General features: G+C 41.9%; 1 long non-coding RNA gene across 3 annotated transcripts in view; it reads right to left on the bottom strand.

The window, feature by feature from the left end:
* LOC306838079 overlaps positions 1-17,775 on the bottom strand; it is a 93,613-nt gene that overhangs the window by 32,511 nt on the left and 43,327 nt on the right. Inside the window, exons 1-5 of one of the 3 annotated variants that reach the window (XR_013781035.1) lie at positions 7,664-7,719; positions 7,459-7,507; positions 7,248-7,269; positions 6,975-7,009; positions 6,795-6,878 (exon numbers count right to left, since the gene is read on the bottom strand). This is a non-coding gene — a long non-coding RNA (uncharacterized lncRNA). Of the gene's footprint in view, positions 1-6,794; positions 6,879-6,974; positions 7,010-7,212; positions 7,270-7,458; positions 7,508-7,663; positions 7,720-17,775 lie in introns of those variants that run through there. The other 2 variants (XR_013781034.1, XR_013781033.1) reach the window with 2 other exon arrangements.

Here is a 17,775-nt window from a genome sequence, read left to right as displayed (position 1 = left end):
TTTTCATTCAGTGGTGTGATTTGAGGAGTATGCAAAGTATGTTCGACAAATTGACGAGATTATCAGAAGAGACTGAATCAATACTTGCTATGAAAGCATTAGAAAGCGTCTGTTTGTTGGTTGTTGCAAAAAATTACGTGTTAAACTGATTAACACACCTCGTAAGAAAAAGGGGGCACCACCTGGCTTGCCAGGAACAACTGTATTAATTATGGAAATTAATAAAAATTATTAATTATGAAAATCAATAAATTTATGGATTTATTATTTTTAATCAATCTCAAATCTAAGTTATGAGTTACCAAAACGTTCGACCACTATGAATCAATACGAACACACTTCTGAATTTTATGCGTGATATTTAATGAATAAAAATGAACAATAACAGAATAACGGAACGATCCAAAAATGCATCCGCTATATGAAAAAAACAACACGATGACTGATGTATGCTATGGGAGAAAAACCAGGAATGACAGATACTATCCTAACTAATTGAGTATGGTACAGTGTTTAACGTCTGTCTGACAAAATTATTGATTAGATTCCGACAAAAATACCAAACGGCAAAAAGATAAAAAGGAGGATGTTGGAAGCTAAATTACGGGGCTGACCTGAGCTCGGTGGAGATTTAAAAGTGAACACCCATGACACGAACTTCTGAGTTGACAACAAGCTGCTATGTGTCTTTGTCGCTGAACCAACGAATTCGCCAAGATGGTACTGAAGTCTGAAGAACGGGTCTTGGAAAGTCCATCCTCAATTCCTACAGCCCGGAATCGCCGTGGTGATTCTGGTCGGATTCGGGTTAGCGCGTCACTCAGGGATGTGTCTGCACGTCCACGTCCTCTCGTTGGGGCTCAGGTGATTCGTCCAAAAAAGTTTTTGATGATGAACGATTGTCAACTTTCTGCTAACTGAAGTGGCCGGTTCAGTTGTTTCAGAATCGTTGCAAAGTCACTGGTTGAAAAGAAGGATCCAAGAATTGTCCAGAATTGATAAAAACGATTCACTGCGCGTTCACAAGCCTTAACAGAATGTCTCTGGGCTGGTAAATATTGAGTTAAACGAGAAGCAATAACGTCCTTAAACAAAAATACAAATCGAATTAAAAATCAAAGTCAGAAAAACAGAAGAAGCGCGCTGGAGTCAAAGTTCCATCTTGACGACAAGTCCAAAAACGGAGTAGAAAAACAAGAGAATATACGAGAAGAGAGCGGGGTACAAGAGAGCGAGCAGAGGGCACGCTTTAGCTTAAAAGAGCACTTAAAATGATACACGCCCTCTTGATGACGCGTGTTTTCAGGCGGAGAGAAAAAAAATAAACTCTCTACAGTTTTAAGAAAAATCTGAATTAAACGTACGACACTGCACCATACTCGAGTTTTACTTCTATTCTTATACAAAAGTAAAGATGCACAGTTATAACCTTTGAAATGAAACCAAACATGAGTTATTATTGAATTGTAACCTATATTGAGTTTGTCAACTTTTCGTTGATAGTTTAAGTCAACAATGAAATAACATATACAGACAATAAAATTGGAAAGGGACATAGATAGATAGATAGATAGATAGATAGATAGATAGATACTTTATTGATCCCGAGGGAAATTCAAGGCATCCAGTAGCATTATACAGACAGGCAGGACACAAGACATTAGTTACAATACACACCCGCTGTCCCCCCCCCCCCCGTATACAAAATCCCCCAAACAAGATATAGCAGCCCCTATGTGACTAAGAATAAACATAATTATGTTAAACCTGTGCAGTTAGCATTAGCAGTTAGACTTAAAACTTATATAGCATAATGTACATAACCTGTGAGGAGAGAAAAACATGTGTTGGTTAAAAGAGACCTGTAAACAGTTAAAGAGCCTTAGAAACAAAGTGCTGACCTTCTAGAAACTAGTTACATGTGCATGTACAGAGGTGTTTGAGCTTATGCCAGAGGTGTGAGTACAGTCGTTAAACAGTCGTTAAACAGTCAATGCAGGAATGTAAATTGGTTCACCAACTTAAAGGAGCAGTGATTTGCATTAAGTGTCCTAGACAATAACCTGAAACCAGGAGTGGTTAGGGTGATAATCGTTAAGTACCCAACTATTGAAGAGCAGCTTAGCATTAAGTGTTGAAGACAATAGAGTGAAACTTGACCTAATTAGGGTGATCATGTCAACCCTTGCAGATGTAGCATAACACAACAGTGGGATGAAACCAGACATGATTAGGGTGATTGTCTTTAAAGTGACCAGTGCTCAGTAAAGTGACTATCAATATGCATTACAGTGTCCAAACTGGGGGCTGACTCTGAGGTCAGCAGTGCAGGTGAGGAGTGAGAAAAAAGTGAAAAAAGATTCCAGGAACATAACATCAAACCATGAATGGATTTCTTAAACATAAAAGCGATATCAGGATCTAACGAATTAAACATTGATTTAAAAGAACCACTGGGTGGCAGTAGTGCTCCATGTAAGTCTTTGAATCAGAACAGTGAGATTTTATTAGCAAAGTAATTCCTCATATCTTCGCGGTAGATGGTCCGATTTGAGTCCTGTTTGGATGAAAACGTTAGTTTCAATGTTCTTAGGAAGATTATCCACCTGAAAATTAAAAATACACGTTATTTAATATACATCTGAACATGGAGGCATCTTGTCCCCATTTTATGGGTGGGTCACGCAGGAGTCAAGACATTCCTGGCTAGATTACAGCCATCATGGATCCATGGCAAAGGTGTTTATTCTAATGTCAAGAAGAGCTCTCCCAGGGGGAAGAAGATTTATCCCAAGGTGGAGAAACCGGTTCCTGATACGGGATTTGCGTATTGAGGTCTTTGAAGATGTTTTTATTGCATTCCATGAGGTGCGATGGCTTTTAGGATTTAAAGTGGGGAGGGTCTGGAGACAGAGCGTCATGTCAAAATGCAGGAAGGGAAAAAGGCCGTAAACGTTGAGTTGTGTAGAAACAGATGGTGAGGTGCGAAGGGGAGAAGAAGGACTCCAGCAGGGGCCCTCTGATGAATCTAATCAGATCAGAAATATTCCTTAACATGGTGATATCACGCCTGTCACACAAAATTCGAGGCCTCTTCCACTGTGTACCTCCTTGTTCTCTACAGCATGGAGCGTGGAATCGTTTCTGGATTGTCATTCTCCTCTGATGTTCCAGGCGGCACAGACTCCTCAGAATTCACCCAATCCACTTATGCAGGGGATGACCCAGTGTTAAATGACCACCTCTTTCAGTTCTTCTTACCAGTGTACCCCCTCCTATGGATCCCTCTCAGTAGCAGCACACACAGAGTGGTTACAGGAAGCTGAATGTGCCAACCAATGCCCAATATTCAACCTTTACAACGGGGTGAAAACGGTGGTCTATCACTTTTATGATCTAGCTGTGCAGGACTTTGGGGGCGAGCTCTGCTATGGCTGTCAAATTCAACATCCAAGTCAGTTGCAACACGATTGCCTTCAGGATGTGTCCGATTATTTCTATGTTTAAACAACAATCAGATATCATATGTGGAATTATCTATTCATACCAGCCATTTGTTGTTTTTTATCATTAAATTTCCTCCCCAACACAAGACTAGCTGTGATGGAAATGGTTGAAATGATCCTGGAGAATCTCGAGCAGGAAGAGGACATTATTGAAAATCTAATGAGAGCTGGCAAACATCCTGTGGAGGTGGTGGCAGACGAGGATGATGAAGAAGCTCTCATCCCTGATGGAGAACGTCTCCCACCCCCTGCATGGTACTGTAACGGCACTGGGCAGCTCCTTCAGTGACAGGCTCCGCCACCCGCGGTGTCTGAAGGAGAGAGACCGCAGGTCCTTCCTTCCTGCTGCAGTCAGACTGTTTATCCAAGCCTGCTCCCAGTAGATCATAGAACACACCAAACTGGACAATTTACTCCTTGTGCAATAACAATGTTATAAGGTGTCACCTGACCTTTGTATTTTCATTCTTAAATTTGATTGCATTGCAATATTTAATTATGGGACAATTTGTGCAATAACATTCCATCCTTATATGCACTGTGTGCATGATAGTGTTCATGCTGTTTATACAGACTTACATCTTTAAGTTACTTGCATTTCGACTGTTCCTTTCTGAGGCATGTTTTTTAATAGCTCTTTAATTGATGCACATTTCTTTTTTTGTACTAGCTCTTGATTACTGTTTTTGATGCTTTTTTTTCCTACACTTATATTTTTATCTATAAATTTTTTTGCACTGTGATTTTCTTTGCTGCTTTGCTGCTGTAACACTACATTTCTCCGCTCGTGAGATGAATAAAGGATTATCTTGTCTTAAGACTGATTCTTCAGCACCTTGTTCATGCGTAAAACAGACTCCTAACGATCCAAATGTAATGTCGGCAGAGCGAGCAGCAGAAACTTTGACAGCATTAAAGAAGGCTCAATCAGATGAGAAGTTTAGTTTTTATAGTTTGTAGGCGATGTTTAAAAGTGTAGGCATTAGTCAATGTACTTTTGAGGCTGCATACATACAATTATCTTGTAATACACGGTGTGGAAAATGGTCAGCTAATTTAGATATAGATATATAGTTTGTGGTGGATCCATATGCACGTGTTGTCTACGTTGTTTCTGATACGTCTAAGTCGGAAAGGGAGATGGGGTTGTTGTTGGGGAATGCTCAAAGACAAGCCTCAAAAAATAAAAATCTTTATGCTAAAAATGCTCTTAAAAAATTAGGTAGTTTATCTGCATAACTGAGATGTCTCTGCTCAGGAGGCTGTTTGTAGACTAATGACAAATATGCATCTCAAGGAATGTTCAAGGAAAGTACCGTTTGTACCAACAGGGGACAATATAGTTCAAATGAGTTTGCCTTTAAAAGTGTTACAACAGAAGGCGTCATCATCACATGATCTGATGTCAGAAGACATTTTGCTGATCGCTACAAAAACAGGCTGGATGACAGTGTCTTCAATGATATGTGCATGGCAACTTTTGCTTCAGAGTACTGCATTTTAAGTAAAAATGAGAAGTCAAAAAAACAGATACAAGTTCAGAACAACTGTGGTTTTGTTGTAAAAAGAACATGAACACAACCTGCCGTTGTAAGGTACACACGCTTTTCTGAAACAAGAAATACAGAATTATTTCATCACAGTATTATGCAGTTTCTTCCATACCGCCTTGACATTCATCTGAAACCCCCACACTGAGACATGAGCAGTTATAAGAATGGTCACCTTTGTTTTAGTGATGGCTCAAGACATTCAGTCAAGTCAGTTGTTGATGAGAATAGGAGGTTTGAAATGGAAGCTGATGAGTTGGATGATATCCAAAATCAAGTTGGTACTGACAGCGTTTTTGAAGATGCTTGGGGTGAGCTGTGTCCAGAGCTGGAAGCAGAGCGCTTAGAATGTCAGCAAGAACGGATCATCAACGAACATGAAGAAGTGGAGATCATACCAGATTTTGCTGTTAGCAGTAAAGACGTTTCTCATTTGGAGAAAAAGAATGTGATGTCTCGACCTGATGGCTCGTCTTTAATTAGATCTCTGAATGAAAAACAGTTGTCTGTTTTCAATCAGATACGTCAATGGCGTTTTAAAAACAAATTAGAGGTAACAAACCAGATCCTTTGCACGTGTTTATCACAGGAAAGAGCCATTTAATCAAGGCTATTCAATATGAGGCCATGAGATTGTTGTCAACAGCTGGTCATCATCCTGACAACACTTGTGTTTTGTTGACAGCTCCTACAGGGATTGCTGCATACAATTTGCATGCAACAACTATTCATAGCACTTTTTCTATTGGAATGGATGTACGCTTTACCGTACACTCCTTTTGGGTGAGGAAAAGGTTAATTCTTTGCGAGCCAAGTATAGTGATCTTCAGATATTGATCATTTATATCCATGGCAGATTGAGGCAAATAAAACAGACGGGGGACTTTTCCCCATTTGGAGATTTTTTCCAGTTGCCTCCGGTAAAAGGGAAACCCCTTTATGTAGATGATGACGGGGTGAACTTTTGGTCTAGTCTGTTTAAGGTTGAATTAACAACAATAGTTAGACAAAAAGATGTTGTTTGCAGAGTTGTTGAATCAACTCAGAACAGTCTAAGGACACCCCAATGCTGCTCAGTGATATTCAGACACTGAATCGTTGTGAAACTGGTGAAGTCAGCTCAGCTTTGCACATTTTTTCCAACAAATAAAGTAAATGAGCACAACCTTGAGCGTGTGTTCAAGATTTGTCCTTTTAAATGGACATCACAGCAAAACCTCTAACACATCTATAGAGGAAACACTTCGCTTGGGGATGGGGATAGGTAGTAATGGGGTTATTCAAGCTTCATTCAATCTTTTTTAATCAGCACTTGAATATCGGCCATTTTCACAAAAACAACATTCCGGACAAAAAGCTGAGGAAATGGCACTTTTGTAAAACACTTATTTTCAAGAAAAAAATGTGATTTTGAGTTTACATTTGGATTCTTTTTACTTTCATTTGACAACTACAGTTATATTTTAAAATAAATAACTAAAATAAATAAAAATGATTACATGAAATCTCCATATGATTTCAAACCGGTTGCGGGACGTGACCTTGTTGAAGTAGGGGGTGGCCAAAATGTCATCTGTAGACCAGTACATTTCAAGGTCAGGCTTACAAATGATATGATCAAGAGCAGCAGCATCAGTTAGAGGTCCAGGATTCTCAGTGAAAGGAAAGTCTTTTGGCTGCCAGTTCATTTCTTTCCACATCAGATTACCTGGACCTGCACCTGGCTGGTTTACAGGACCTCTTGCTTGGTCACCAGGTACTTGACCTCCACCACGCCCATGAGATCCACAGATCCGACCTCTGCCTCTTTGCTGTGTTCGACCTGTAAATAATTAGAATGACAATTTTTTTTATTCAACAGTGTGATGTGCACAAAGAGGGGAACGTTATTTTTCGGCCTCTTCATATCATATCTTACCTCTTTCACCTTGGGTAGTTCTGTATAAAGGACACCTGGGCCTTGAATCCCTGGACTGTGTAAAATGTCATACAAATATTCACTTGGTAAATAGTTTGTGTACAAAATGAAAGATACATTTGTTTTTCACCTCCTCTCAAAAATTAGCAGATGCTCTCGTCTTGTATCATGTAGTAATCATACAATCTTAGTAACAGGTTATCAAACTAAAAAAATACACCATGTTATCATAACTCACCTCTTGCACCTCCGGTGGGTCTGAAAGAAGGAGACCTGGATCTTGGAGACCTGGACTCTGTGTCAGGAAAATGACAGTAAAATGTCATACAACTATTCATTTGGTAAATAGTTTGTGTACACAATGAAAGACATTTGTTTTTTATCTTCTCTCACAAATAAGCAGATGCTCTTGTCTTGTATCTAATAATCATACAATCCAAGTAACATACTATCAAATTAAATAAAATATGTTATCATAACTCACCTCTTGCACCTACGTGTATGTCTGGATCTTGGAGACCTGGACTCTGTGTCTGGAAATTACAATAAAAAGTCTGTCAAAAATTTGTTTGGTACATAGTTTATGTACAAAACTGAGGGATATGTTATTTCGACGTCGCGTTATCTCATGAATTATCAGATGCGTATGCTATCACGGTGAATCAAAAAATAACGTGATCATATCTTACCTCTTACACGTCCTAAAGGTCTGAATGTAGGTCCTGAATCCCTCCATTCACTGCCGTCTTCGTGCAGATCAGTTTCACGAACGTCAAAAAATGAATTGTCAGTCTGTATCTATAATTAACTGTAAAGCTTCCGCAGCCGGATATCTCCTTGCTGGCGCCGGCATGTTTGTACTGTTCAAGAGCTTTTATCTCATATCTATACAGCTAATGTCTGAGTTTGACGCGCGTCAAACTCGCATATAGACTGGCCGAACTCCACCCGCTGGAAAATTAGGACGAAGATGTTTGTCTTTTTTTTTCTCTACTTTCCCGCGGGTGGTCTTGTTTATTGGTTTTTGACCTCACAGTCCTGTAACTTTATCACATCCGTCAGAACGCCCCCTATCGTATTTCACTGAAAACACCAATTGACCATTCTTAGTTGTTGATGACTCCCAGCACACCGACACACAGACTTTCAATGTGTTTTTGATGAATGTTTAGAATTTGTCTCTGCACTTACAGGATTTGGTGGCTTATACACAGAATTTGCAGCTTAACTGCATCACTGTTATAGAAACATGGCTGCCTGATGCGTCTTCAGAAACGATAAAGATTGATGGTTACAGTTTTTCTAACTGTCCACGAAGTTTATCGTACAATAGTAATAGTCCAGTTTTCACAGCATTGCAAGCCCAACAACATGGTGGTGTCTGCATGTTTAGTGCAGACAATGTGGCATACAACTTAATCAAATTGCCACTGTTGAATTTAGAGTGCTTGGTTTACAAGTACGTTAGTTTGGACAAAGTAGTTGCAGTCATTTATTGACCACCGTCTAACCACATGTCCTTGCTTAAGGAATATCTCGGCAAGTTGCTTGATAGGCTTGACCCCTTAAGTAACACGATTGCTGTCATGGGAGATTTTAATGATGACATTTTAAAGTCCACTTCCATCCTCAACTTCGTTGCAGAAAGGGGGTATGTGCAGCTAGTGACACAACCCACTACTGAGAGACACTGGTAGGCACACTTATTGACCACGTGTATGTGAAAACAACATAGTACTAGGTACAGTAAGTAGTGTGGTCAACTTATTTTAGTGATCATGAAGGATTGTTCCTTCTAAAGAACATCTTTCCCACGTTGACAGAGATTTGTTGAGTACTCGTGTATGTAATGAAGTGGTGTTGATTTTAGAATTTAATGAATTGTTTGTAATATAACATATTTATTTAATGTAGTGTCTTTAACTTGTAATAAAGAAGTGTTTATTATGTAATGAATTGTTCCTTTTATCATGTATTGAATTGATCCTGTTATACATACTGAAGGATAAAAGTTGCTATTTAAAACTTTTCCTATGTTGTTAATAGAAATCTGACTCCTCTAAATAATTACCTCAAATCTCTGCGTATTCTTTTTATGGGATGAGACGAATGACTGGAGGCGTCAGAGTTTATTAACCCGATGAATCAAGAATAGAAATGACAGAGTCTCTGGATTCAACACTACGTGTCCCTGACAACAGACGGATACCTGGTCGGTTCGCTAAGTCTGAGCCCCGACTATCTTTCCCTGAACCCTTTCATACATTAGACAGAGAATATCTAACCAAATTATGCATTTGAGAATGTGCGGTGTCCTTCCTCCGATTGGGCAGCTTTCCAAATTATGCGCCTCCTGATGTTTGGTTCCGCTTCTCTCATTGGTGCATCATACTCCACAATCCTTTGTCCAATCTGTAGGGGAAGACACTTCCTACCTGTTTCTTATCACAACCTGACATCTCGTCTAGTAACCAATTCTTTTTAAGGAGAAGACAATTTAGGTAATTAAGAATCAAGGCTCACTCATCTGTAGGGACCTCCCACGGCGGCAACATTATGTTGGGGTTTTATGATGCAACATTTAGTTGTCAAATTTAATGTAATAATTAAGTTTACTTAATTATTAATATAAATCAATAATTATTATTAAACTTGAGTTTAATAAACCTCGGAGCACCACCCTGTAAACAGGGAACAACCAAAATAATACAAATATCAGTCTCAAATTACTTAATTACATGCCAATATCATCAATAATTAATAATCTGTATTTAATTGAAGGTGTGAAATCCAAACACAAAACCCTTTCACCCAGCCTAAGTCACAATGCAAATACACAGTAATCACAAACAACTGCTCTTTAAATTATAACAGAATTTATTTAACAAAGAAACATCAAGTTAATCAATGAAACTCAATCAAACAAACAACTATTATAAGCTAAACTACAGGTAACAAACAAGCGTGGCGTGTGTGATCGTGATCAAAATGGCGCGTGGTCACGTGATGGCGGACACAGAACACAGGTCTCCTAACCTGGTCTATTGTCTAGAGATGGAGTCAAACGCCTTCTCTATCTGATCTATGTTTCTGCAGCTTCTGGAAAGCCACAGATATCCGTGTGTTCGTCTGCCGAAAGGTGCGTGTGTGAGTGCGTAAAAGGTGGGGAGAGAGAGAGAGAAAAGAGCGCACCTCAGAAGCTCAATTGCAGCCTGGAACTCATGCACAACTCAGAGCATAGTTAACTTCACTACCAGTGGCCGGATTTGTATCAGACGGCGTTCACACTAGTCTTTCTGATAATGAGTCTATTACCCGGTTATGACGCGAGAGTTCACAGAGAAACACACGGGACGCAGCGGCCCAAATAAAAACAAAAGAGGTTTTACTCTCATAAAACCAAGTGATCAAACACCAAGCAAATATTATCACAGTTTCACAATAATAACTCGGTTATTAAACACACTCTCTAAAGCTAACTGCCCAGACCTAGCTTAAGCCTCACTTGTAACTGTTTGTCCACGGTTGATGAAGGAAGAAAAGGGGTCCTTGGAACAGTCTTTCGCCGTCTCCCTGCAGTTGTATGGTGATGGCGGCGTGTCCAAGGGGTTGAGCAGGGCCGTGGTGTCCTCCGTCGAGCGAGGTGATCTCCGTGGATGTCCTTTCTTTACAGGACGGAACAAGACGTAATCCTTACGATCTCTCTCAATACCGTTTTAATACGGGAGAAATAAGACGCTCTTCTTGGAATCTCGGAATTCAGGATGTCGGTATGCTTCAAGGCCTTGGGTTAGCTGCGCACCAAAACTTTTAAACAAAGAATCGTGCTGTGAAACAGGAACAGAGGGATATCCTCGGACGTCGCCAGACGACGTATGAAAGAGAGTGAACAATGGGGCACGGCCGGTTTTATCCCTCCCAAGCTTCACTCCTATGTGTTAGGTGTGGCAAAGTCTTCTGGGAGTACCTGCAAGGTCTGTTGGGATAAAGAGTCTTTTGTCATGGTTCTCCAAAGGGACACAGCCTGAACTTTGTCATCCTGGCTGGACCCAACGCAACCTATATAAAAGTGGGTGAGTGATTAACTGTTCAGGGCCTTAAACTAAACCTATATTTGATTTTGGTGAGTGATTCAGTTTAAAGGGTCACATCAAACACATGTTGGAATGTGCACTCACTTCTGCAAGCCCTCTTCACACAAACACAAACCTGGAATAAAACATGATAAAATAACTGGTATAATATAAATGTAAGTGAACATCATTCAAACTGTAAATATCAAACCTTTCCTTTGGACCGGGTGATGAAACTTTATTGCAGTAAACACTTTGAGTATAAGCAGAAAAAGGCCTAATATTCTATCAACTCCCCCTTTTCACCTCATTAAACATGAGGTCAATATAAAAGAGTCTTCTTCATAAGCATCAATGTTAAGTTCCTGAATAACAAGGCCTGAGCATTAACATGCAATCAAGGGCAATAAGCCCTGACAAACTGAATGGTGGGCTTCATTTTAATACCACTTACCACTTACCACTTACATCCTGGGGTTGTGTAGTCTAGTCCTCTGATCTGGTAGTGGTGAAATCTACCTGCATTAAAGGAATTAATCATTTACGTCTGTTAAACACATGTTGCCATTGAAGTCTAGGAATTTCAATGGTGTTGGAGAGGTGAAGATATTGAGAACTTGCGAGATCACTGCGCCTGCCTCTGAATCCTCAGAGAAAGATAGCACAAGAGAAAAGGAGAACAAAAAGAAAAAATACAAAACTGTCCTGATCCAATCTGCGTCCCGTGTGTTTCTCTGTGAACTCTCGCGTCATAACCGGGTAATAGACTCATTATCAGAAAGAAAGACTAGTTTACAGTGAGAAGGCAGACTCAGAGGGCAGAACAAACACCTAGCTCATTCTCACCTGTGCGCCGACGTGAGTGGCCGCATACTCAGTAGCTCCGTCCCTGTCGTACATGTCTGATATGTTATTCGTTTGTGTGGGCTCTGTGCCAACTTCTACTTTATAGTTTTTATAGTACACTTGTGTACTATAAAACTTTAGTGTATAACTTTATGTATCCTATGGATACTTTTTCGTGCTTTCGTGGAAATAGCAGCGGAAAACTTTCTTATTCAAGGGAGACGCTGCTCTCACTCAGAACAGCGGGACAAGCCGGCATCGTTCACCCGATACCAGAGGAGCTGAAGCGGCGATACCGAGGCTGCCGAGCCGGGGCTATGCTAAAGGCTAGGCTAGCGGCTAAGCGATGGAGGTACAAGCCCTCGGTTCCGGTGATAGTTATGGGGAACGTAAACTGTCTAACCAACAAGACAGACGAGCTGGCTGCTCTCGTGAGGAACAATCGGACATTTAGAGAGTGCAGTTTAATGTGCCTCACAGAAACCTGGCTGACTCAAAACACCCCGGACGCGAACGTGGATCTACCGGGCTTTACTACAGTGAGAGCGGACAGAGACACGAAACTCAGCGGCAAACGGAAAGGAGGAGGACTCGCGCTGTTTATTAACAACAGATGGTGCCACCATGGACATGTTACGGTGAAGGAGGCAATGTGCAGCAAAGACATCGAGCTGCTGGCGGTGGGTCTCCGTCCTTACTACATGCCCAGAGAGTTTTCTCACGCGATCGTGGTTGCTGTTTACGTCCCACCCCGTGCACACGCCGAAACTGCGTGTGACGTCATCCACTCTAACATCGCGAGATTACAAACGCTGCACCCTGATGCTTTCATTGCCATCTCAGGTGACTTTAACCATGTTACACTGAACTCCACACTACCGGACTTTCACCAGTTTGTAAGCTGTCCCACCAGGAAGAACAGGACAATAGACCTCCTGTATGCAAACGTGAAGGACGCCTACACTGCCACCCCCTTACCACCTCTGGGTAAGTCCGACCACAACCTGGTCCTACTAAAGCCACAGTACAAGACTAAGATCCAGAGACAACCAATAACTACTCACACCTTCAGAAAGTGGTCTCCTGAGGCAGAGGAGGCGCTAAGAGACTGTTTTGAGACCACTGACTGGAGTGCCCTGCAAGAGACTCATGATGATGACATTGAGGGGGTCACACACTGCACAACTGACTACATGAACTTCTGTATGGACGTTGTGGTTCCCACTAAAACTGCGCTGCTTCCCGAACAACAAGCCCTGGATCACCAGCGATGTCAAGGAGATCCTCAACAGGAAGAAAAGGGCATTCAAGGAGGGAGACCAGGCAGAGCTGAAGCGTGTGCAGGGGGAACTCAAGGTCAGACTCCGAGAGGCAAAGGAGGAGTATAGAAGGAAGGTAGAACAGAAGCTGCAGCTGAACAACATGAGGGAGGTCTGGGAGGGCATGAAAACCATCACAGGCTGCAGGAAGAAAAACAACAACGCAGAAGACGGGGACCCTGAGAGAGCAAACCAGCTCAACTTGTTTTTTAACAGGTTTGACAGCCCCGTCACTGCAGCCAGTGCCTGTCCCCCCAGCACCCCTCTACACACCCCCTCTCCCCCCTCACTCCCCCCAACACCTCCACCAGGACAGACACAACCTCCAGTGACAATCCATCCCCCCTCCCCCCCACCATCACCAGAGACCAGGTGAGCAAGGAGCTGAAGAGACTCCGCCCCAGGAAGGCAGCAGGCCCGGACAAGATGTGTCCCAGGATGCTAAAGGCCTGCTCTGCTGAGCTGGGGGAGCCATTTCAGCACATCTTCAACATGAGCCTGCGGCTCGGGAAGGTTCCTGTGCTCTGGAAGACCTCATGCCTCACCCCGGTCCCCAAGAAGAAAAACCCCAGTGAGCCAGGCGACTTCAGACCAATCGCTCTGACATCCCACGTTATGAAGACCTTTGAACGGCTGCTGCTCCAACACCTCAGACCCCAGGTCCAACACGCACAGGATCCCCTGCAGTTTGCATACCAGGCAAAGGTGGGCGTGGACGATGCCATCCTCTATCTTCTACACAGGGCTTACTCTCATCTGGACAAAGGGAGCAGCGTGATGAGAATCATGTTCTTTGATTTCTCAAGCGCCTTCGACACCATCCATCCCCTCCTACTGAGAGACAAGCTGACCGAGATGAGGGTGGACTCGTACCTGGTGAGGTGGATCACGGACTACCTCACAGAGAGACCACAGTACGTCAGACTGAAGGACAGCACATCTGACACTGTGGTCAGCAGCATCGGAGCACCACAGGGGACCGTGCTCTCCCCTGTCCTGTTCACCCTGTACACCTCTGACTTCCAGTATAACTCTGAGCTCTGCCACATGCAGAAATACTCAGACGACACTGCGATAGTTGCTTGTGTCAGGGATGGACAGGAGAAGGAGTACAGGAGGAGGAGTACAGGAGCCTGATCGAGGACTTTGTGACGTGGTGCAGTGCCAACCATCTGCAGCTAAACACCTCCAAGACCAAGGAGATGGTGGTGGACTTCCGAAGGAACAAACCACATCTAGAACCTGTTTCCATCGGGGGGGGTCGACGTGGAGGTGGTCAGGACCTACGGGTATCTGGGGCTGCAGCTGGATGACAAGCTGGACTGGTCGCCTAACATGGACACTACCTGCAGGAAGGGACAGAGTCGTCTGTACTTCCTGAGAAGGCTTGGGTCCTTCAACATCTGCAAAAAGCTGCTGCAGATGTTCTACCAGTCTGTGGTGTCCAGCGTCCTCTTCTACGCAGTGGTGTGCTGGGGAGGAAGCTGCAAGAAGAGGGACGCAGCACGCCTGGACAGACTGGTGAGGAGGGCCTGTGCCCACCACAGAGCCGGACTCACTGGTGACGGTGGCAGAGAGGAGGTCTCTGGACAAAATGCTCTCCATCATGGACAACATACACCACCCTCTGCACAGCACCTTCACCGGGCAGAGGAGCATGTTCAGTGACAGACTGCTGTCACAGTCGTGCTCCACGGACAGACTCAAGAACTCTTTTGTCCCCCTGGCCATCAGACTGTACAACACTTCACTGTCACGGCAGGGAAGAAGCACACTGTGAACCCTGGACTCTTTTTCTCACTTTTTTCTCACTCCTCATCTGCACTGCTGACCTCAGAGTCAGCCCCCAGTTGGACACTTTAATGCATATTGATAGTAACCTTACTGAACACTAGTCACTGTAATGATAATCACTCTAAATCATGGTTGGTTTCATCCTACTGTTGTGTTATGCTACATCTGTAATGGTTGACATGATCACCCTAACTAGGTCAAGTTTCACTCTATTGTCCTCAACACTTAATGCTAATCTGCTCCTCAATAGCTGGGTACTTAAATGGCAATCACCCTAATCACTCCTGGTTTCACCGTATTGTCATGGACACTTAATGCTAATCACTGCTCCTTCCTGCATTGACTGTTTAACGACTGTTTAACGACTGTACTCACCACCTCTGGCATAAGATCAAAGACCTCTGTGCTCTCAGTCACACAGGGGCTGCTAAATCTTGTTTGGGGGATTATTGTATAGAGAGGGGAGGGGGGACTGCGGGTGTGTATTGTAACCAATGTCTTGTATTGTAACCAATGTCTTGTGTCCTGCCTGTCTGTATACTGCTACTGGGTGCCCTGAATTTCCCTCGGGATCAATAAAGTATCTATCTAATCTAATCTAATCTAATCTTAAACATGTAAATAATAATCATTAAACAAAAAATGTGTATTAATTTATTATTTCATACATATAGAAAGAGAAGCTACTAGTACAATTAGAGCCCCATAATAAAATCCATATTCAAGTCTGGTGAGATCCAGGGGCGTCCCCCTTAGACCCACTGTCACTGAATATGAATATATTACAGGAATAATGAATGGAAGTACTTACCAAAAACAAAGTAAAGTTACGTGTGGCTTAAAGTTAAAAAAAAAACACCAAAAGGAAAAAATATATATATATTTATCTTGAGAGAAGTGATCAGACCAGCAGATCTTAGTGTGCTACCATCAGTCTTTTCACACCATCTCCACAGGCCATTTAAATCTCAAATGACCCTCAGTCAGAGGTATAAAGAGAAGTAAAATATTCTTACAAGTAAAGGTACTGTTTTTTATTAATATTTTACTAAAATACTCAAAGTCAGTCTAAATATGCACTCAAATGAACGTAAAAACTAGCTCATGAAAAATCTACTGTAAGTAAAAGTTACTTGTTACTGTCTCTTTTTTTTGTTGTTCATTGAAGGAAAATGTTTACAGAGACGTATCCTGAAACATTTTTTTTTGTACCCCATTTTCAAAAACAAAATAAATGAATTAAATCTCCTCTCAATCTCTGTCTCAAACTCTCTCACCCTCATCTGTCTCATCACTTCCTTAATTCCTTCTTTCTGCACTTTCACAAACATCCTTCGAACTGCATCCTCACATCCGCTTCCTCACATCCATCAACAGGTTCATCTGAACCACTTTTACTTTCTGTCACCTTCTTTCACTTACTATTACCTTTAAATTATTCCTTCAGGATCATTAAAGTGTCTATCTGTCACCTTTTGCTGCTTTCAATGTTATATCTTGTACTTTTACTTTTTGTGATGAAGGGAATCTTCTACTTTTCCAGTTTACTCAGTGATAAGTGGAACAGTTTCTCTGGATGTCTAAAACAACAGACATCTGTAAAAAACATTCTCACCTCTAAATGAACAATATACACATATGACAAATTAGCCCTTAGTTTTACATATTTCTGGACTTGTTCTTCACAAGTATGAGAAGTAAAGGTTCATTTAGTCAGCTATGTTTATGCTTTCTGCAGTGTAAATGTGTGGATGGAACAAAACTATTTACAACTTTGTTTGTTTGAGATTTGTCACGGTGAATGCTTTAGATAAGGATGAAGAAAGTCACACTATGTATTGTCTTTACAAGAGCTTTTACAACAGCCACTTATATATTATTATGCATCAATACCTGTCTATATCCCCCTTTTTTCTGAAAAAGGGCCGCATTAACAACACCCCCTTTTTCAGTAACATCTAAGAAGAATGGAGTAAAATAATCTGAGAATTAAAACCATTCTATCTGTTAGAGGTCAAATGAACAGCAGCTACAACACGCTCTGGGCCCATAAGAATACAGAGAGAGGTAATACACCAGTGAGAGTTAACAACATATGCTTCAAAAGCATCATGATACACAAAGTTGGGAGTACGAATGTAATTTAAAGTGACGTGGTACAGGTCTTTTGGAGGGACTAAAGGTTTGATGGACTGTACCCAAGTTTTCCAAAAGTTGTAAAAAGCAAGAATGTCCCCTTTTTGGTCGTTGGTGTACCCGTGAACTCCACTACTGGAACCCATTGCGATGAAGATTGAAGGTTGTGAAACATCACCAGTGACAGTGGAGTAACATAGTCTTGTGTCAACCAAGGTTCAAGGTTCTTTATTTGTCAATTCCAAAATATGTCAGACATACAGTGAAATCGAAATTACGTTTCCCCCCTCCCCACGGTGCAATGTAGATAAAAGGGTAAATAAAATAAAACAAGGTAAAAAGATAAATAATATTTACATTAATAAACCTAAATGTGCAAAAGTACTAAGTTAAATAAAATGGAGTATAAAACAAGATTATAAGAAAAGTGAAACTTGTGCATGCGTGCAATGTGCAATAAGTGACCAGGGTTCTGTTTCAATATTCAAACAGGAGGAGGTTCCAATGTTCAGTGTTCATGGGGGCAGAGGGGAGGGAAGGGAGGGAAGAGAGTTCAGCTTCCTGACAGCTTGGTGGAAGAAGCTGTTTCTCAGTCTGGTAGAGCCGGCCTGCAGGCTGCGGTACCGTCTCCCC

The sequence above is a fragment of the Symphodus melops genome, assembly GCF_947650265.1.
Source record: "Symphodus melops genome assembly, chromosome: 17".
In the NCBI taxonomy this organism is placed as follows: Eukaryota; Metazoa; Chordata; class Actinopteri; order Labriformes; family Labridae; genus Symphodus; species Symphodus melops.
This window is presented reverse-complemented; position numbering and strand designations above follow the sequence as displayed.